Below are 23,322 nucleotides of genomic sequence, written 5' to 3'. Positions count from 1 at the left end.
AAGTTATCATTGCTACCTATTATATATTATCCCCTTTTATTTACACTTTTTGTGCCTTTTACATGTGGGGATTGGGTTCAAAATTTAGGAATTAAAGTTATTTCACATGAAAGACTGATGGAGGCGATAGCTTGTTCCCTATTCTTCCCCAAATCCTAGAGGAGCTACAGAAGCAAAGCTACAACAGATTCACAGAACACTGGTTAAGTATAGCATTAAAATATCTGACGAGTTATTTCTCTTGTCCCTTCTACAATTCATAATACATAACTTGTACACAAAAGTAATACATAAAATTGACAAACAGCAATACCGTCTGTTTGCACACCTGAAGGACTACAGCAGCAGCCTCCTAAGGCTGTGCTGCAAAGGATACAATGATCTGGAATGGTCCGCGGAGCTGATTTTCTTTCCTAACCATGTCTGCATGTCCAAATTCAAAATATATTCCCCAACTCCTTTCATCTGCCATCTCTCCATGCAGCTATCTCAGATCCCAGAATTGAAAAGGAACAAATCTTTTCCTCTTCAGAATGCCAATATGCATTTTACGACACTTCACACTCTACTTTGGGTAAAGGTCTTACCTCTACTCCAGTAGACTATAAGCTCCTTGTAACCAAGGTTCTTGTCATTTCTTCTTTAATTTACCCACGTACTAGCATAGTGCCCAGCACATAACAGAAATCCCATAAATATCTGTCAAATAAATAAATCAATAGCTCTTTCCAGCTGCTCTTCCCACCCCTGCCTTGTTTCACCTGGATCAATAACAATGGCAATGCTGTCAGAGATCAAAGGCTCATGAGACTTTCTGAATTATAGGTTCAGGGAACAAGGTTCCCTGGAAACTTTGCAGAAACTAGACCAGATATTTTACTTAAACCACATATTTAAACTTTGACTTATGATCTCTCTGACAACAACTCCAACTGAATTTTTTAATGTAAAAATCCTAACCCCAAGTTTCTTCTAGAATTTGATTATCCCTGCATATCAAACTGTATACAAGAAAATGTCTCAAGCTAGCCAGATTGGGGTGCCTGTATTGAAACCCAAGACCGTATTAATAACATCAAAATAAATTTTGAGCGTCCTACTCATAAGTAGTTTTCTGGAGAGATCAGTTTCCAGAAAAGAAAACAATCAGTTGAAATCTCAAAGGAGGAAACGTTAAGTCCCTTAAAAAAAAAAAAAAGACAACTGTTAAATATGATTCAAATCCACCCACCTGGCAGCCGTGGTACCTTTCAAATGTCTGAACTGCTCCAGTAGGAAACCAGCCAAAGTTCTGTCCATGAAGGCATAGAATACACCTATCTTTTTAATTCCTTTCATATTGTTTGGAATGCTGCAACCTTTTCAGTATTGTGAATACTCAGTAGGCTTGGTACTGGGTCAGAGATGTATTTGGCTTCTGTGGTTTTAGGAGAAAGGAGTTGAAGCTCCTGATGCCCCAGAATGTTTGGATTTCTGGCTAAATCATGCCCAGTTGTAGTAAATAACAATGATAAAATAAGGCTACTTTAAATTTTTTTCATAATGAGAAATGTAGGGGTAAAATGGCATGATACCCGGGATATGCTTTAGAATATTTCAGCAAAGGGGGAAAAAGACATGATGGATGAAGAAAATGACAAAATCAATATAGCAATTTAATTTGGGTAGTGAGTACATGGGGGGTTCATTATACCACCTCTGTACATTTGGGTATGCTTGAGGGGTTTTTTTTCTTTTTTAAGTGTTACATTATCGCAAAAACAACTTCAGATTAAAAACAGCAATCCAGACAAATAGTGCCCAAAGTTCTGAATCGTTCTTGAAAACTGCAGGGTGTATTCCATCTTGGTCCATCCATCTCAGTTTAGCTCTAGACTCACGTCCTTAAAGTTGGCGTCTCAGTTTTTATTTCATCTGTTTAATGAAAACAAAAATGTTTTCAGAGAGTCAAATGGATCTGTGGCCCAGACACTGAAAAACAGCCAGAAATTTCAGGATGTCTCTTCATATCTGTTGAGTTTCTGGGGACACAGTATCTTCTTTGTACAGGTAGTTTGCCTTCTGCTTATGGTGGACTTAACGTTGCTTTTGCTATCTGACATCTACTCTGCTTCCTATGACAACTCCTCAATTCCCATTTAGGGATCTACTCCAGCCCCATTCCGAAGAAGCAGATTCTATCTCTGGATTTCAGGATAGAGTTTAAGCCCAAGACTAAATCGATCAGAGCATCCCATTCCCGCAGCAACCGACTGGTTCCTAAACAGGCCCATGACCTAAATCAGGCCAATTCCGGCTAAGGAGGTTTAGGTCTTAGACTCTGGTTTGTGCTTTGGGAAAGTGAACTCTCTTTGTCACTGGCTTTGTTACTGGGTTGATGTGTTCTTGCAGTTGCTTGAAGCCATCTTATATAGCTTGGCAATGAACTGAGTACAGCAGAACGTAAGCCATATATCCACTGGAGGGGAAAGGAAGACACGTTCTAATGATACCACGTGAGCCTGGACCAGCTGTCCTTGAAGACTGTCCCCGGCCTCTCAGGTGAGTCAAGAAGTTACCTGAAGAGCTCTAACACATAGCATAATCACTCTCTTTTGTAATTAAGCCACAATAGTATAGTCAGATGGCTTGACAGCATAGCACTTTGTAAAGTCTGCACTCCAAAGGAAGATGCATAAGCTTAGAGCATAATTCTTACCAAAATACCTGAGTGAGTTCTGAGAATGTGGCATCAGGGTCACCGAATTCCATCATTATTCAACCAATATAGCACACCTACTCTGTGACTGTGCTAGGTGCCAATTCCAGCAAGGTCAGGGCAGCTCAGTGATGGAAAATAAATGCAGTCCCTGAATGTTTCTATTTACTCAGTGACATATCTAGCTCTGTTTGAGATTTGAAGTTTATTTATTTATTTTGAGAGAGAGAGAGAGAGAGAGCAGGGGAGGGGCAGAAAGAGAAAGAGAGAGAGAATCCCAAGCAGGCTCTGTGCTGCCAGCGCAGAGCCCAACACAGGGCCTGAAATCAGGAACTGTGAGATCATCCCCTGAGCGGAAATCAAGAGTGGGACGCTTAACCAACTGAGCCACCCATGCACGACTGTCTGAAATTTTTATAACAAATAAATTTAAGAACACTTCAGTAACATAACGGTTACTGGCCCAACTCCCTCCTGGATGATTGGGGGTCCAAATGACACACCTAGGCTGGGGTTAGAAGAACAGAGGTGAGTATTTGTTTAAGGCTTCCTCTAGCCCCTGAGCCTAGAACAAGGAAGATCCCAACAATAACTTCCAGTAAGAAAGCTGAGTCCAAAAAACCCAATCCCACCTAAGCAATAATATGAGGGGAATGGGCACAGCGAGACAAAAGCAAGTGGGAGCCAATGGACAGTTCCAAAGCAACTGGCTGGAACACAAGATGGAAGAAGTTGAAGAATCTCTGAGACCCAGGTTAGTACACCTTCAATCCATACCTGAGAAAGGACTATAAAGTTGCCAATATATTTCAGACAAACAGTAGAAAAATATTGTAGAATCATCATTATTTTTATTACTTTTCTGGAAGAAATTCACTTGTCTAAATGAAAACCAAAGGGCACCAGGAAGAGAAGGAGAACCCATGGATCTCCTATCCTGTTACATGTTTTTGCTTATTTAGGCTATGAGATGGAAATGATAAATTAGCAATCAACATCCACTACAACTCCCCTTGGGGGTGCCTTCCAGTACTGTAGAGACTAGAAAGCTCACATTCCCTTGCAGCAACAGTTCTGAAATCGGGATCCACCAAGAAGATGTAATCACATGAGATCTTGAGATCTGGAAGGTGGGAAAGAGGTGGGACCAATCACCCTGCTATTCTTTCTCTTGCTGCTAGCAGGTAGGGCTGGGGAGGAGACATATTGGATTTTTCCACAGCAAAATTCCAGCATCCAGTCACTAGTTTTGTTGAGGCTACTGTGGTGGGCTTTTGGATCCATAGTTCTATGGCAGCCTCCTGATTCCTGGCCTTCCTATCAAGTAGCAGCTAACACTTCAGGCTAGTTCTGCAGTACTGTTCTGGGAGTCGCTCCTGCAGACTCAGAACACTGAGCTCATAACTCCAATTGCATAAAGACAAAATTCTCTGTATTTAAATCTCTTCTTACAAGAGGTAAAATGGAATGGTCTCTCCTTCCTGAAACTGAACCATGAAACATTCTACTTCCTAAAGCATTCAAGATTTGTGATGATACACAAGTCAAGCCAAAGATGAGTCCCACTTACAGGGAGGTATCATTTGGGCGAACAAGATAGTGCCTACAAAATAAAAAGCATTGGGGTGTATGCAAATGAGCGGAGCAGCTGAACACACAAATTGCAGAAGCAGCTGATAGCAAGACTGTGTCTCACTATCTTTGTCCTCAGGTAGAAGGGTTTCCATGGGGCACACTTCCATCATGTCAACCCATCCGTTTACCAGTATTGGCCAAGTTAATGAAGTCACCAGTACTCACTTGTTGTCATTTCCCCATTGTAGGCACTTAGGCCCAATGTGAAACATTAATAAATTGAATAGGTCACCAAACACAGTGCTCTGGTCAAGATGGAGCTGTTTGTAAAAGGTTATGAATCAGATTAAAATCCTCATTTGTCACAGAGCCAGGGAAGTAATACTCTTCTCTGAGTCCCAGATCCCTCCACACTTTCCACAAAACTATTTATAAACCCAGATTACAAGATTATTAGAAAGCGTTACCAATTAGAGTATGCACATCACTACCTGTTTCTCTCATTAAAAGGACAGCAAAGAACAATAACCATGAAATGCCATCCTGAGAAAAGCATGGGTTTGGGAGTGAATGTCGCAGTTGAATTTGGCATTCTGCAATGGCCCCGGAGGGGAGGTGATTCAGCTTAAGTGTGGTATTTGTGAAGATCTGATTCAAAACCTCTGCTATTTTTCAGCACTGCAATTAGAAGGCAGCGGTTCTCCCTGCCCCCCCCCCTCCATCCCCACCCCCATGGAGTCAGGGTGGGAGCTCCAGCTCTACTGTGTTTAGCACAGCCTCAGGTCACAGACCCCACAAAGACCCTGCAGAACTTCCAAAGTGACTCTGGCAAATTCCAAATGCAAGATTGACTTGCAAGCTACAGTGTTCTTTGAAAAACTGAAAACCAGAGAAAGTTCAGAGAAACAGGGTATTGCTATGATTGTTTATTGTTTGTGAATCATTTTTTTTAAATGCATTTGGCACTTGGAGGAAACTGTATAGATACCATCCCAGTTGCATTTTCCCTGATTGATATATGAACATTTTAGTCATTACACATATGCTAATAATACAAATACTGTAATTTATATCTTTTGTTAAGGTGAGTGTATCTACTTTTCATTCATGAGAATCCTAGGAAAAGAACTGTTACGAAAGAGAAACTCTCCACTTTAATCACTGAAAGCTAATGAGGTAGCCTGCATTCCTATTCCTTAGCTCCTCTGAATGTCTATCCCCTTATTAACGTCTCTGCTTTATTACAATAACTGTTTCATATACCATTTCTGTAATAAGGGAGCACGGCAACTGAGCCTAAATGCGTATTCTGCAGCCCTGTATATGTGTTTCCCAAAAACCATAATTACTAACCAAGTTATAAAGATTTAAGCAAGAAATTTAAAATGTAAGCAAGACTTAGGAATAAAGAGCTACCAAAAACAAAACAAAGGGTACATTTTATCATAAAGTGCCATGGACGATTTGGAGCACTTTAGAATATATTGTTCCATTGCTATAAAATTAATTCTTGAGGAGTGTATGTGCAAAATGTGTACACGCACACAGTACCAATATTTGCAGATACAGTCCAATTAGAGTGTTTTAAACAATATAAAAACTTGGTGAGTGTACTTTTATGAATCTTAACAAGCTTACAAAGGAGGGAACAGCCTAATAAACACGAAACGTTCACAATTCTGTCTGTTTTGAAATTTAAAAAAAAATAAAAAAGAGCATGGAGTTGACATCACTGTTTGTCACCTAATCTGTGTGTCAGACCTTGCAAGTGGTTCTGCAGTTGCCACACAGTGGGGGCCTCCAGGCCTGTTAGATATCCGATTCCTGCGCTCTGCAACATATCTAACTCCTGCACTCAGAGGGGCTCAGGGTCATTCTTAGGTCATGGTGGTTAAAGATGGCTGTCAATTCACTGCTTGGGCTAGGTTTCAAAACTCCTTTATCTCTGTTGTATTGATGATTCCTAGTGATAGCTTAGGAAATTAACCACACCATCCATATGCATCTTAATGGCGTGTTTTGTAGCACCAAAGCGACTGTATTAAAAGCTCAGTGTGCTGTATTTGAAACAGCCTGTCACCCTCTGAAAGCTAAGAACTGGAACAAATATACTTTTATCTGAATAAACAGTTATGGCTCTATGCTGCCTTGCAAATTTTAAAAAGGAGGGTTGTAATAAAACAAGTTTAAACTAGCTGATCCTGCCTTTTCTCAGTGCAAAAGTAATTATTATTCAGTCAAAAAATATGCAGTGAAAAAGAGTAATTGCATCAGAAGATATTATAATCCTGAGACTATCCACCTGGTGTTTTTATTTTGATGAATACTCTTTTGGATCCCTATGACTGTGCAACTTAATGTTTGTCACAATTCTCTACGGCTAAGGAGAAAGACAAGCCTTAATTGTAAATTTGCACATGCTTTATTGCCAATGCAATGGCATGAACACATTTAACAGGGCTGCCATTCCATTTAATTACTCTGATTTTGACATGGACCTACCACGTATAAAATTGATGGCATGAATTACAAGCACCATAAAAAATCACTGCTTTCTCTTCAAGGGGTGAATGTTAAGGTATTCCTCCATATTCTCTACAGCTATCTGCATTAGGTGAAGAAAAAATAAAGCATGGTAATAGGATAGCCATCCTCAAATTGCTTCCTTCCAAGCTGAGTTATGCTTGTGACATGACAATGATGCATGGTCTTTTTTTTTTTTTTTTTTTTTTAGCTTACCTGGGTAAGATCTATGACATCTAAAGAAAAATAAATAAACAAATAGGCAAGCGGACAAAAACAGAGAAGAGCCTTCTGCCAAATTAATCCTGTGTTTCATCTCTATTATAGTTGCCATTTTCTTAGCTTTTTCTCGGCAATATTTGATGGTACTCGTTACACTTTTGCCTGAAACAGGTGAAAAAAAGCTCAGGAACTGGAACTGCTCAAGATCTGTGCGGACGGAAAAAAAAAAAAAAAAAAAAGGATCTGTGCAGACGGAGATGGGGTATGGCAGGGCGATGGTAACAGTCATTGCCAGAAATCTAAAACTGACAGTAAGAGGAAGTTGGCAGCTAATTCTATTCAAGGGAGAGAGTGGTGGTGTGGCACCTGGCATTCTGGTGTGTATAGCCAAAGGGAAAGGCGTCAGTTATTGGCTGGAGGGGCATATAAAGTGCTGGCTTTCTCTTCCATAAGTTGAGGGAAGAGCTTTAGTAGCACATCAATGTTTTATGTAGTCACTTTAAACTGTCTGCTACTTGAGTTCATTTTCTACACTCTTGTTTATGACTCACTAAAAAAAGAAGCTAGTGTCTTCTTAAAATGTTTCCATAAGCCTCCCACCACTGCCCATGGGAAAAAAAAAATCTAAATTTCTAAATACATCTATAAATCGATTATCCACATAGATGATGAATCAAAGCATTTCCTTTTTTTTTTTTTTTCGTCTTTTAAACTTGAAACTGTCACTGAAAATAAGTTCATATTTATTTGGCTATTGATCAAGTAGAAATCTTCAATAAAAATATTCTGTGGTTTCATCCAAGCTACCTTTGTCTTTCAATTAAGAAATGGTTTTATGCTACACAAATAGGGTGAGATAGTCAGAGGATTAAATCAATAGACTATAAATTATGAGTAAAAGAAAACATCAGGTCACTGCCCTGACACAACAGATTTATTATTAAAGTAGGTAACTCCATGGCAATTCACTACATTAGTTTTTATAAAGTAAGAGACAGGGAGAGATCAATGATAACTTTGGCTTACTGTTGCTTTTAATGGTTCATTTATAATAGCTACTTATCTCCTATTATTTTAGCTTGCTATAATAATGTCAAGCCAGGAAAAAAAGATAATAACCATTATGGGAATATATATTTAATTCAAGTCTGACTGACTATTCTTTAATCTGATTCATGTATTTGTAGAGTGGCCAGAAATACTCTAAAATGCACAGTGATTCTTAGGTATACATAAAAACTCCATTATACAGTCTACATTAGGTGTAGAGTACAAAAAATCTCGCAGTTTTTAGCTGTACTCTCAGAGGCATATTTTCAAATGAACAACTATATTGCAAGGCCCACCCATAGCCCACCAACTCAAACCTGGTTGGTGCTATTAACATCAAGAATAACAGCTGAGGGGCACCCGGGCGGCTCAGTCGGTCAAGCATCGGACTTTGGCGCAGGTCATTATCTCATGGTTCATGAGTTCAAGCCCTGCATTGGGTTCTGTGTTGACTGCTCAGAGCCTGGAGCCCATTTCAAATTCTGTGTCTCCCTCTCTCTCTGCCCCTCCCCTGCTTATACTGTCTCTCTCTCCTTCAAAAATACATAAACATTAAAAATAATAAAATAAGAATAACAGCTGAATTCAATGAGGTGCCTGGGTGGCTCAGTTGTTTAAGCGTCCAATTTCAGCTCAGGTCATGATCCCATGGCTCATGGGTTGGAGCCCCACATCGGGCTCTTGTGCTGACAGCTTTGGAGCCTGCTTCAGATTCTGTGTCCTTGTCTTTCTGCCCCTCCCCTCCTCATTCTCTTTCTCTCTCTCAAAAATAAAGAAAACATTAAAAAATTAAAAAAAAAAAAAAAAAAGAATAACAGCTGAATTCTAAATGGACCCTTCAGCCTCACTATGTTTCCTGGAAACTACTATCTTTGCAAATATGAAGCATATTTTTGCTCCAGACACATACATGGACCCACACCCCATTCATGGATTCTCTGTAACCTCCTTGCCATTCTTGAATATTTATTACTCTGATTTCAGTGGAGGTTTGATACAGGCCTCCAAAGGCCATCTCAAATGAGGAGGAATAAAGTCACCTATTTCTTTTGATAAGGCCAAAATACGGAGGTCCTCACCAACCAATCCCCTAGATATTTCCTTCCAGGGAAACTAGAATTAAATAAATATTAAAGGGGAGGTGGAGTCATTGAATCAGGGAGGGAAGGCTCCGTACCACCACCACCACTATTTCTTAGTGATACAGATATGATAAATTTTTAAAACTTGGGTCCTTTTGGTAACAAAAGGTGCCTCTACAACTGCTTGCCCCTGTTGGTTGTCTTATCAGTAACCACTCTTGATTCTCCACACCTCTGAATTGCATTATTGGTACTGCACATGCAATTTCACTCTATTTAAAAGTAGTATTTACTAATATCCAGAATATAAAGAGAACTCCTAACACTCAACAACAAAAAAGCTAAATAGCCCAGTTTAAAAATGGGCAAAGGACTTGAAGAGATATACAAATGGCCAATAAGCACATGGAAAGATGATCAATAGCATTAATCATCAGGGAAATGCCAATCAAAACTACAATAAGATATCACCTCATACCCAACAAATGTTGATGGGATATGGAGAAATTGAACACTCGTGTGCTGTTGGTGGAATGTAAAATGGTACAGCCATCATGGAAAACAGTATTGTGGTTCCTCAAAAAATTAAAAATAGAATTATCATATGATCCAGCAAATCCACTTCTGAGTATATATACCCAAAAGAAATGAAAGTGGGGTCTCAAAGGGACAGTTGTACACCCATATGCATAGCAGCATTACTGATAAAAACTAAAACATAGAAGGAATACAAGTGTCTACTACTGAATGAGTGAATAAGCAAAATATGAATGTTATTTAGCCTGAAATAATATACAGTGGTTGCTATTTAGCTTTAAAAAGGAAAGAAATTCTGCAACTTTGCTACAACGTGACAGTTTTTAGGGGAACCCTGAGCACATTGGGCTAAATGAAAGAAGCCAGTCACAAAAAGACAAATACTGTATGATTCAACTTATATGAGGTACTTAGGGTAGTCAAATTCATAGAGACAGAAAGTAGAATGCTGGTTGCCAGGGGCTAGAATAAAGAGGGGAGTGGGGAGTTACTATTTAATGGGTATAGAGTTTCAGTTTTATAAGAAGAATTCTAGAGATGGATGGTGGTGATGGTTGTACAACATTATGAATGTGTTTAATACCACTGAGCTGCACACTTAAAAATGGTTACGATAGTAAATTCTGTGTATGTATATCTTATCACAATTTTAAAAATGGGGAAAAAATAGTGGTAACTATTTAGAATTGTAGAACTCTCCAGAAAGGCTAAACTATGACTGGCAGTACCAAGCATTAAAAAGGCTGTGAGGTGGGGCGCCTGGGGGGCTCAGTCGGTTAAGCATCTGACTTCGGCTCAGGTCATGATCTCGTGGTCTGTGAGTTCGAGCCCCGCGTCGGGCTCTGGGCTGACAGCTCAGAGCCTGGAGCCTGTTTCAGATTCTGTGTCTCCCTCTCTCTCTGCCCCTCCCCCGTTCATGCTGTCTCTCCCTGTCTCAAAAAATAAATAAACGTTAAAAAAAAAAAAAAAATATATATATATATATATATATACTTAAAAAGGCTGTGGGGTAACTGGAACTCTCATACACTGACAGTGAGGATAAATTGGTATGACCACTTTAGAAAACTATTTGGCAGCATGTACTAAAGCTAAACATACGCCTCGCCCATAATCCAGCAATTCCACTCTTAGGAATGTATCTAAGAGATGGGAGTGCATGTTCTCAAAAGAATACTGTCAAAAGACATCAGCAAGGATGTTCATAACAGCTTCACTCAAAATAGCCAAATACTAGAAGCAACCCAAATGCTATCAGTAGAATGGATAAAAGAAATGTGGTATATTTATACAATGGAATGCCATACAGTGATATTTATTTACTTATTAAAATGTTTATTTTTATTTATTTATTTTCACACAGTGATTTTTGAATAAACTATCATTACTAGCTAGGAGATGAATGAATCTTATAGATATTACATTTTTAAAAAGCCATACAGTGCCTACTGTATGATCCGATTTATCTGAAACACAAAATAGGTAAGACTAATATAATGGTAGAAATCAGAAAAGTGGGAGGAGGTTACTGACTGGAAAAGGACATGAGAGAACATTTCAGGTGCAGAAAAGTACTATATCTTGATCTAGATGGCCATTATATGGGTAGGTAATGAATCTCAAAAAGATTATAGGAGCACCTGGGTGGCTCAGTCAGTTGAGCATCCAACTCTTGATTTTGGCTCAGGTCATGATCTCACCATTTGTCAGATTGAGCCCCATGTCAGGCTCAGTGCTGGGCATGAAGTCTGCTTAAGAAGCTCTCTTTCCCTCTCCCTCTGCTCCTCCCCTACTTGTGCGCACAAGAGGAAAAAAAATGATTATAGGGAAAAAGTCAGACATTACAGTCTACATATGGTATGATTCCATTTATGTGACACTTTGGTAAAGGCAAAGTTACAGGGATAGAAAACAGAGCAGTGGTTGCCAGGAGCTTGGGGTAAGAGGGGACTGACTGCACAGGCCACAAGGGACTTTTTTGGGATGATGGAAATCATTTACATCTTGACTTTGGTAGTGTTACATAACAGTATATAATTATCAAAATTCATCAAACCATACATCTAAAAAGGCTGAATCTTGGGGCGCCTGGGTGACTCATTCAATTAAACATCCAACTCTTGATTTAGGCTCAGGTCATGATCTCATGGTTCGTGGGTTTGAGCCCTACATCAGCCTCTGCGCTGACAGCGTGGAGCCTGCGTGGGATTCTCTCTCTCCTCCTCTCTCTCTGCCCCTCCCTGACTCATGCTTTCTCTTTCTCTCTCCCTCTCAAAAATAAATAAACTTTAAAAATAATAAATAAAATGATAAAAAGGCTGAATTATTACAGCTAAATCACAACTTGATACGTCCTTTAAAAAATAGTCAGCAAACTGTACTCTTAAGATTAGTCCACAGTGTGTATTTACCACACTTTATGTATGCTACACTTCAACAAAAAAGCTTAAAAAGTAAAACAAAAGTAGAGGTTAAACGGGTTAAAAGACATGTGTTCCAAAACTCTGCTACTGGTTTGCTAAGTCAAATGCTCACTCTAGTTGTGGCAATGGAGTACTACTAACATGGAAAGCCTTAGGTCTGGAATGAGCCCTAAGGATTCATGGAGTCTCACCTCCACCAGAGAGAAGTGGTCTGTGATATGTTACATAGCTACTCGGGGTGAAGCCAAAACAAACCTAGGACACTGACTCTCAACTAATACTCTAGCTCAACTGCAGCTCAAGGAGGGGTAAAAAAAAAAAAAAAAAAAAAAGTCAGACTGATAATTTGGCATTGAATAAGCAGCAAATTTTAAACCAATTGTGTAGCACTGGGCCTCTGCACACATTTGCTTTCCACTTCCAAAGGTACTGAGAAAACTAACTGGAAGTTTGCAAAGTGCCTTGAGCTATTTAAGCAGCTCTATCTGTAAAACCTGAGGGATCGCAGATCCTCTGATAACATAAAACACAGATTATAGCAGTCTCTTGATCCAGAGGCTCCACTCAAAATCAAATCTTGGCATAACTTCTACCCTTTCCTGTCCAGGCACATCTCCAATATCACCTAGTCAGCCATGCAAAGTACCCCAACTGTTCTACTACCACCAGCAGAGATATTTTAGGGTACAATCCAGGTTATATGACCCTCAATTAACTCTTCTGAAAATGCAGTTCCTCTGCAACAAAGTCAACTTTTTTTAAGTGCACACATGCACATCCACCTAAATCAAATCTGTGTGCGGGTAGTTCTCAACATTGTTCTCACAAAATTGCAAACAGGACCACAGTGGGCCTTACTTCTCTCCCTAAAACTGAGCTATTAAGGAAGTGCTAAATCAGTGGCCCCTAGTTCCCCTTTCTTCTGCTTCTACCTAGATGACCCTTTGACCTCCCATCCTCTTCCACCCCCACTAAGGCCCAAGCACCAACTTTTCTCTGACCTCCACCCCCTGTCAAGACAGAAAAGACTCTAAGTATCAGTTATTTACACTTTTTGATTGACTGACGGGTTACACTTCAGTTTCATTGAGTTTTAGTTGTATGTTAATTCAAACATTTACATTTAAACCATTTTACACCTCATTGCCTAATGAAAAGCCAATTTTCCATTAAAGAATTTTGAACTTCAATTTAACTTCAGCAAGCAAGTAAAAAAAATTTTTTTTGGAAACAAGGAAGAATTTGGAACCACACTTTGGGTTCCTAAGCCTCAGCAATAATGAGCACCTTAGAATCGCTGAGAAGCTACAGACAGAACGCAAAGAATTATTCCCTCATTCACTCAATCATTCTCTCATTCATGCATTCCACAAACATTTATATTTATCACGTGCCTACCATGTGCCAGGTATTGTACAAGGCAGAGAGAATCAATGACTAATAAGATATGGTGTCTATCCTGGAGAAGTTTACAAGGAAAAGGCACAAATGGAAGAATTTCAACTCCCAAAGTAATAAGTACTCTGAAAAGTAGAAAATGCTAAGGGAGGACAGCAGACCAGGGATTCACTCTCCTTGGAGCACGTTTCACAGAGGACAGACCCATGAGCTCAGCTGCAAGGAGTTTGATAGGGCAAAAGGCAGAGAGAGGGGTTGTTTCCTAACCTTCTGGCCAAATATAAGGGGAGGGTGGGTGGGGGGTGGTTACTTTTTTTGTGCTGAGGGAATTTAAGGAAGGAGAGGCTAATAATGCCAAGCCCAGCGTCTCCTGCAACCGCAGACATGAAGACAACTTGGGCTGTGGCGACAAGTGGGCCACTTCCTTTCATCTTTCCCGATGCGGTGAGGCCAGCTGCTGATAAGCCTTGCCCACATGCCCTTAGCCCCTCAAAGGGGAGGGCAGGTGCAAACATTGTCATACAGCTCCATACTCTGCCTGTGCTCCTTAAAATGTGGGTTTTGCATCAGGATACATCGGTGGAAAATAAATTGTATCCACGTCTTTTAAATGGTTACTATTTGGTTTGGCTCTGTTTTGGAACTTAGAATTTCAAGGCCTTTGTTAGTGTGAAATTTAGGATAATGGAGAGAAAAAGTCAGTAGTCAAGTAACGTCTTTGCCTCAAAATAGCTCCCGTCTGGCAAGGGAAGGATTGGAGAGAAGCTAATCTTATTAGCTAAAGGCTTATTTCTGGAAGCTTGCCGAAGGCAGAGATTTTATATGCAAACTGTAACAAAACCAGGTGTGTAGTCAAAACACCCAGAGCTGCCCTGCACCTGCCTTGCTCAATTTCTTGATTTTTTTAATCCTCCCTTGCCCCCCAAATTGCAGGTTAACAGGTTGAAGCACAGAGTATATTTGATGTTATCTTAGTGTCTAATATATTTTTTTAAACGTTTATTTATTTTTGAGACAGAGAGAGACAGAACAGAGCATGAACGGGGGAGGGTCAGAGAGAGGGAGACACAGAATCCGAAACAGGCTCCAGGCTCTGAGCTGTCAGCCCAGAGCCCAACGCGGGGCTCGAACTCACGGACCGTGAGATCATGACCTGAGCCGAAGTCAGACGCTTAACCGACCAAGCCACCCAGGCGCCCCGGTGTCTAATATTTTTGTATCACATCCCTATTTTCTGGAGTTCTAAAACACACTCCTCAAACCCCTATGTTATTCCAACCTCTGATAATATATGAATGAATATTCAGGGGAGCCTGGGTGGCTCAGTCAGTTAAGCGACCAACTCTTGATTTGGGCCCTGGTCATGATCTCAGGGTTTGTGAGCTCAGAGCCCTGAGTTGGCTCTGAGCTGACAGCATGGAGGCTACTTAGGATTCTCTCTCTCTCTCCCCCTCTCGATGCCCCTCTCCTCATGCACTCTTTCTCTGTCTCTCTCTGTCTCTGTCAAAATAAATAAACTTAAAAAAGAATATTCATTCTTTCAACAAGCATTTATCCAACAATGGAACAGATGGTTAGTTAATCCCCAATTCTCATTCTCACCTTCTTCCTGTTTACTTTTTTCTCTAAAGTTTATTTACTTCTTTAAGGAATCTCTACAGCCAAGTGGGGCTCAAACTTATGACCCCGACCCGAGATCAAGAGTTGCCAGCTCTTCTGACTGAGCCAGCCAGACACCCCTCCCTCTTCCATTTGAGATGGCTCGTGACTACACCACCCAGAGACAGCATTTCCTAGTATTCTTCGCAGCTAGGTGTGGCCGTATGACTAAGTTTATCACAATAAAATGTGAGTGGAAGGGAGGTGAGCCACTTCCAAGTCACTTACTTTATAGGAAATTGCTTGCCCTCCACTTTCACTCTACCCCTGTTCCTACAAACAGAGTGGGAATGTGGAGGTGGCATGGATATACCATGTGGACAAGACCTAGGGACACTGGAGCAGCACAGTGGGAGAAACTCAGATTGTGAATGACCTCACGGTGCTAAGGCACCCCACCGATCTGGGCTCCTACCTTCCTCTGAAATTTTACACGTGAGAGAACTAAACTCCAGCCATGTTTAAGCCACTATATTTTTAGATTCCTTTGTTACAGCAGCCTAGTCAGACCCTTGTTAATATAAACATTCATCCAATGTCTATTTAGTAGTTACCAACAGGAACCTTACGTGGGGGAAAACACTATGCGTTTCAGGATTTAGTTGCTTATGGTCAAGAAAGAAAAACAAAAAATATAAAACTACATTTGCGAACCGTGATAAAGTGCGTAAAGGAAACAGAGGGTACTAGGTTAAGGTCTCTCTGAGGAAGCATCATTTAGCTAAGGCCTCAAAGTCTCAGGGGAAAATGGGGGTTGGGGGGGGAATTCATCCCAGGTTGCAAACTCCCTGGGGAAGAAAGAGTGTGGCTCTTTGGAGGGAATTCAAGAAGGCAGGTGAACAATGTGAGCGATGTGGCCTTAGGAGGAAAGGCTCTTCCTAAAGAGACAAATATGCATATACATGCATAATTGCACAGACACATTAAATTATGGGTAAGTTATCTTTGCTTTTACAGTTGTTCCTAACTCTGGTTTTCTTTCTTTCTTCTTTTTAATGTTTATTTTTGAGAGAGAGAGAGAAAGACAGAGCATGAGCAGGGGAGGGCAGAGAGAGAGGGAGATACAGAATCTGAAGCAGGCTCCAGGCTCTGAACGGTCAGCACAAAGCCTGATATGGGGCTCAAACTCATGAACCATGAGATCATGACCTGAGCCAAAGTCACATGCCTAACAGACCAAGCTACCCAGGCACCCGTTTTTCTTTTTTTTTTTTTTTTTTTTTTTTAATTTTTTTTTTTTCAACGTTTATTTATTTTTGGGACAGAGAGAGACAGAGCATGAACGGGGGAGGGGCAGAGAGAGAGGGAGACACAGAATCAGAAACAGGCTCCAGGCTCTGAGCCATCCGCCCAGAGCCTGACGCGGGACTCGAACTCACGGACCGCGAGATCGTGACCTGGCTGAAGTCGGACGCTTAACCGACTGCGCCACCCAGGCGCCCCACCTGTTTTTCTTTTTTAAACTAAACCATAGTTGGGTTTGTTTTGTTTTTAATTTCTTCACCTCTCACATATTCCAGCACTGGATCTAGAAAAACAGATCACCTTGAAACCATAAAGGCTTTGTCTGACTTGGTAGTATCCTTAGATTCCATCTACAGAATTTTCCCAAAATGAGATCTCCTTTATCCTAAACACACAATCTCCCCAGGGTCATTTCCATCTATCTTATCCTCCCTTTTCTTCCTTTCTGACTCACAAGTACTTGAAGAGCCCCAAGTTTCTATAATTCTTACTTTCTTCTCTTTCCATTCCCTTGTCTTTCACACTCAATCTGGGGCATGTAGTTTATGTTAACATTTACCAGATACCTTGTCTTCTCCAGCAAATGTCATCATAAAACCTTAGCATTCAGCCCAAATCACACGCTGATCACTGCCCCAACCAGAATTAGAGGTTTATTCTCAAGTTACACATTTTGGAGAGAAAGGAGTGTCAACTCCAATTGTTCTATAGGACTTGTATTTATTTATTTATTTATTTATTTATTTATTTATTTATTTATTTATTTATTTCAAGTAATCTCTACACCCTATGTGGGGCTCAAACTCATGACCCTGAGGTCAAGAGTCACGTGCCCTTCCTACTGAGCCAGCAGGTGCCCCCGTTCTATAGGACTTTTATAATAAAATCCTAAAGCTTAAATGCCTAACTAAATCTAATAAAAATACTAATAAATAATGTAACATCACATAAACTAGGTAGTAGATTATATGCTTCATGATTTATAAACTCCTTGAAAAAGGATGCTACCTTCTCTCTGTAAAATTTCACATCATCTCTGAATAAGTGTTTTGATTAATGAAGGAGCAAAGTCATGAGACAGGATTCAAATATAAGACAGCAAGAAAAACCAGAGTGAGGAGATGAGAACAGAAGTTCCAAGTGGGTGGGGAGGGACAGAGATAGTGGAGGTCAGGAAAAGGTGAGGTCAGAAGGAATTCCTAGGGCCAGAAGAGCAAACCAAACGGTGCTTCTCAAGGGCACCTGCAGCTGATAGATACCCGACCAGTCACCTCACACAATTACAGATGCTCATTTAGGGACTGAACTGGATGCTTTCATGTCATTCTCAATTAAGAAAGAAAAAAACAGGGGCGCCTGGGTGGCTCAGTCGGTTAGGCATCCGTCTGACTTCAGCTCAGGTCATGATCTCACAGTTCGTGGGTTCCAGCCCCACATCAGGCTCTGTGCTGACAGCTCAGAGCCTGGAGCCTGCTTCACATTCTGTGTCTCCCTTTCTCTCTGCCCATCCCCTGCTCGTGCTCTGTTCTATCTCTCTCTCTCCAAAATAAAGTAACATTAAAAAAAATTTAATAAAAAAAGAAAGAAAAAAAACTAGAGATAGAAAATGAGAAAGAGGAAGGGTAAGAAAAAAAAAGTTGGATCAGTCAAGCCACTTAGGGGGAAGAGAATATACAATGTTTTCAAGAATAAGTGCTCAGAAGCCACAACGCTAAGAGTGAACTTTGCCATTTTCTATGTGGGTGACCTTTCCTCTTAATTTCCTCTTCTTTAAAATAGGGGTAATAACAGTACCTACCTACACCTCATAGTTGAGAGGATTTAAATGAGCCAATCCATGTGAAGTGTTCAGCACAGTGCCTAGCACAATGTAAGCTATCAACAAGTATCAGCTACTGTTGTACATAAAGGGTCAGCTTCAGAAGAATAATTACTCGATGAGATAAGAAAACCGTAAAATAAAATAGAAAATAAGCTATGTTCTACAACTCAATGAGATACACTTATGCTTTCTTGGTGGGCACAGGCTCATCTTTAGCTTTTTAAGTATATTTATTTAGATTTAACAAGGCCAAACGGGTGTGCATTAGAAGAGTCCGGGGCAACTGGCTGGCTTAGTCGAAGGAATATGTGACTCTTTCTCTGGGGGTTGTGAGTTCAAGCCCCACATTGGGTGTAGAGATTACTTAAATAAATAAAACTTAAAAAAGGAAAAGAGCCCAAAGGTAGGGAAAAAGAGAAAGTAGAATCTGAAGAAGCTGCCATCTGGCCCATATTACATAGATACTTTCTACATTATAGAGTCCAACTTCCCTCCCACAATTCCTAGCCACAGCCCACTGGTCTTAAAAAATTTCAAAGCACATTGGGGCACCTGGCTGGCTCTGTCAGTAGAGCATGCGACCCTTGATCTCAGGGTTGTGAATTTCACTTAAAAATAAAATCTTAAAAAAAAAAATTTCAAAGCAGCATCATTTGGTATATCACATGGTACATGAATCAGGATTCTTAGTTGTAAGCAACAGAAACTGACTATTGGTGATTTAAGCGGAAATGGAAGATACACGTAGCTCAGAAAATTGCCAGGGAGACTGAAAATCAAGTTAGATAAATGGAAAGCTTAGCAGCTGGAGCCAGTCTGATTAGACAACTGCCCCTGCCCCGAACCCTGATGCTAAACCACTAGACCTGGTACTGCCATCCCTAACACCTTCGCTATGGCTGTGCAACCTTTTCTGACTCACAGTGAGAAATTCCCTAACACCTAAAATACAAACATTTTAAAGCTAAAGTTAAATTTAAGGTTAGTCTTACATTATTCTCACATTCTTAAGAAGTCAGGCTTCAACATGTGAGGATTTAACTGTAACAGGCTGCAAATTTAACTTTACTAACCACTCATTATGTTCCAGTGAGAAACTTCTAAAACTTCAGTAAGCCTCAGTTTCTCCATCTGTCAATGGGGATAATAAAACCCACATCATAAGGCTATGGTGAAGAGTAATGTATATAAGGCTCTTAGCTCAGCATCAGATACAAAGAAAGACTTCAATAAACATTAACATAAAAAAAATAAGTTGTCACAGGGTGCCTGGGTGGCTCAGTCAGTTAAACATCCGACTTTGGCTCAGGTCATGATCTTGCAGTTTGCGAGTTTGAGCCCGCGTCAGGCTCTGTGCTAACAGCTCAGAGCCTGGAGCCTGCTTCAGATTCTGTGTCTCCCTCTCCCTCTGCCCCTCCCCTGCTCACGCTCTGACTCTCTCTGACTTTCAATAATAAATAAACATTAAAAAACATAAGCTGTCACAAGTTGCTAAAGTCTGGATGTCTCTAGTAGAGGGGTTCATTTTTATATAACATAATGAATTGCAAGTTTAGTCCTTGTGGTCCATGGGGAACACACCAGTGTCCCAGAATGCCCTCAAGTTCATGGTGCCTGAATCAAGCAGCAACAAGGAAGCTAACATGCTATCTGAGTGGGTTGGGCAAGACAGTTAAGAAGTTTGGCTTTCTTCTTGATGTTGTTCCTGTCTCATCTGTCAAACCATATAAAGAATTTCTGAAGTGGAAGAAATAAAATGGATCCTTCAGTTTCTCTTTACCCATGGGATAAGAGGGATCTCAACAGCAACCCTTTCTGTAGGATTCACAGAGGTAAGTAGGAAGGAAGAAACCCTCTGGCCATATATCTAGTTATCCAAATCCATCTATTCTTAATAACATTTAGATCTTCAATATTTAATAATTAGTGTAATTAATTACTATAATTACTATATTTAATATAGTAATTAATTACTGATGTTATTAAGATATCTATCCTGAGATTAATTTTGCCTGCCATTTTTAATGTCCACTTTAGTACATAGTAAAGATATAAGCAAATATTTTTTCTTACCACTATTGCTGCTAGCACCTTTCTGGGCTTCAGTTTCTTCACCTGTTAAATAGAAAGACCAGATTAGATGATCTGTAATTCTGTAACTAAATAATATCAGTACTATTATAATGCTTGTAGTTATGCCAAGTCCTCGTTCACTTACAAAAGTTAGAAGAGTAGGAAGAAGCAAAGTATGTTCTTCTACATACAACTCTTAATCTGACTTTGTGTAAATTGAGTACTGGGAATAACTGGCTTTTAAAAACTGGCTCTCTTTAGGCCTCATAATATATTTCTTCAAGTTCTTGTTCAGCCTGGTTCCTCTGGTTACTCTTAATCAAGAGGTGCAAAGTTGGAGTTTCTTTTAAGTTTTATTTATTTAAGTTATCTCTACACCCAACACGAGGCTCGAATTCACTATCCTGAGATCAAGAGTCACACGATCCTCTGACTAAGGCAGTCAGGCACTAAGTTGTAAGTGCTAAGTTGTAAACTACGAAGACTAGTGCTTTCCAGTGAAGATAAATTCTTCTCTTCTTTTTCTTCAAATGTGAATTGTGACTGGATTTGCAGTGTATAAAATAACCAAATGAAAACTGGAAGATGGAATATTGTGCAAATGTTTCCAATCGTACGGATGCTTACTTTCATGGAGACAAGACATCTGTATTTCATATTGAATATTTCCATTTTTGTCCACTTGTTAGGCGTGTGACAGAACTTGTGCATATAAAGGGTATCTTTCTTCTCCCTGCAAATTATTCCCTTAATCAATTAGTGCCAGATTTGAAAAAAAGCCTCTTATTGTTAAATTATTTCTCTCATGGACTTTATTGTTAAATTTGATCTCTCTCTTTAGCTTTGTTTTCATGCAAGTATTTGTCATTTGCTTATTTTCCCAAGAATGTGTAGCTACAGTTTGCATATATGTCTGATATTAAAATCATTTTCTCCCGCTAATTCTTTACCAATGAGCAATTACCCACTATAGTCCTTGAATTGAACAGAGATGGCCTGATAACTCTTTGTAGAGGGTTCATGTGATTGGCCCTGTGGAGAAGCACTACTATTCAGGGGATAAGAGTTTGGGCTCTGGATTCAATGGACAAGTTACTTAACATCTTGGACCCTTCCATTTCCTTTGCCGTAAAATCAAAATACACTAAAAATACCTCCTGCTTGAGGCTGAGTAAGGATTAAACGAGTTAATGTATGTGTAGTATTTGACATAGGGGTTGGCTCAGAGTCATCCAGGATACATATCAAATTTTCAGGATACTGAGAAGCCATGTACATTTTAGAGAAATACTTAAAAGTCAACAAGAACAATCACCTTATTTTATAACTTAAGCTCCGACTGATGCTATAGAAACCGACCCTTCAGGTTACTGGAAGTCAAGGGCCCTGCCCTCAAGAAGCTTGAGATCCTCTTGGGGGAGCCAAGACTAACACAAATGGATAGTCTAGTTCACAGTCTCACGGTCACAGTTAAGTACTGTAGAACAAAGCTCCCCGTGTAAAAGGTGGCGTTTTGAGGAGGGGCTCAGCTGAAAGAGTGGGAACTAGTACAGGAAACTTCTCTAGAAACTTTCTAGAAACTTTCTAGAAGTGAGACTTGAGGCAAGGCAGGGTTTGACTCTGCAACTGAAATGGGGGCGAGAACATTAGAGAGGCAAGTTCCCCCGACTAGAAAAGCACTAGTCTAGTCTCTCTAGGAACATCCAATGTTCAGAAACTTCTACTCACCACTCCTGCAACCCCCACGTCTACCCTAGTTCACCTTAAGCAGAACTAGGAGGAGAATGAATATGTTACTCAATTAAATGTATTTTGGAAATAGCCGGGAGGCGGTAGCAAGCAGGGGGTAAAATCTCCCCCCCCCCCCTTCACATCTTAAAAGATGAACCCGGGGGGCTAGGCTTCTGCCCTGGGGTTGTGAGTTGAGGGTTTGGAAGCCCTGAGCCCTCACCAGGAGAAGGCAGGCTCCCGTCAGGCATTTGAGGCCGCAAGTCTCCGCTCCGGCCACTTCCTGGAGCACCTGGAAGCTAGGCGAGGCTGGCGGGGAAAGAAGGAGGGAACGCGGGGCCCAGCGGTCCCCGGAGACAAAGCGGGGCTCTTGGCAGCCGCCGGGGACGTGCCCCGACCCACGCTCGGTTCGCTGCCAGCCCGGGCCGGAAGGGCCGCGCCGCCCGCACACCCGCGAAGGGCCCGGAAGCTGCTTCCGCCCCGCTCCGCGTGGGGCCCGCGCGGGACGGGAAGGGAGAGGCGGCGTTTGCCGAAGAATCCGGAGAGAGAAGGCGGGGGGAAGCTAAGCACGGAAAGAGGTCTTAACCTCGGTGGCGGGGCGCCGAGGACCCGGCGGCCTCTCCCCACCACAGGAGGCCCCGCGGGCGGCCCCAAGGCCGGCGCGGCGCTGGCGGAGCGCGAGCTCGCGCGGCCGCCGCTGCCCCGCGAGCCGATGGCCCGAGCCGAGCGCTCCCCGGGCCTCGAGCAGCTGCCCCTGCGCGTCCTAAAGGAAGGACCTCATTTGTTCCTCCGAATGAGACTATTCCCGGAACAGTAGTACTGATGGGGGGAGGGGGGGGTCTACTTGTTTAAATCCTTGCTTTCTGCATTCTCGCTATGGTTCTGTGGCGACTTTTCTTTTTAAAAGGAAGCAGGTTGTGAAATGTCCAGTGTGGCTAAAAAGTATCCCAGTTTAAAAAGGAAAAAAAAAAAAAATCTGTAATTTACCCCCTTTATTTTCAGTTGCAAGCCGTGGCTTCTTTTAACCGTTCCTAAAAGACCAAGCTTCAAATGAAAACGCAAAACAATCTTGATTTCTATCGATTAGGCTTGTGGCTGGACGCTTTCCACCACGTTTTCAAATAGGAAAACATTTAATGGGCTGTTTAAAAAATGGAGACACATATTTTAGTCGTGTCTGGAAATGTTGAGGAAAGGAAACGTCTGTCTTTTCATTTGTTTCCAATAAACCCAAAATGCAGTCTTTCCAGAATATTTTACAGTAAATAATTGGGGGGTGAGATTGGG

General features: G+C 41.0%; 1 long non-coding RNA gene across 1 annotated transcript; it reads right to left on the bottom strand.

The window, feature by feature from the left end:
* Positions 1-1,634: 1,634 nt before the first annotated feature.
* Positions 1,635-22,632, bottom strand: LOC147583183 (uncharacterized). Its single transcript, XR_015246102.1, has 3 exons — positions 22,259-22,632; positions 20,308-20,349; positions 1,635-1,914 (listed from the first exon to the last, which is right to left on the bottom strand). It is a non-coding gene; the product is annotated as an uncharacterized LOC147583183 (long non-coding RNA).
* Between the last annotated feature and the right edge of the window lie 690 nt (positions 22,633-23,322).

The sequence above is a fragment of the Puma concolor genome, chromosome A2, assembly GCF_028749965.1.
Source record: "Puma concolor isolate L17-30 chromosome A2, mPumCon1.1.hap2, whole genome shotgun sequence".
Lineage (NCBI taxonomy): Eukaryota > Metazoa > Chordata > Mammalia > Carnivora > Felidae > Puma > Puma concolor.
Note: the sequence above shows the minus strand (reverse complement) of the source record. Positions and strands in the feature narration are given on the sequence as shown.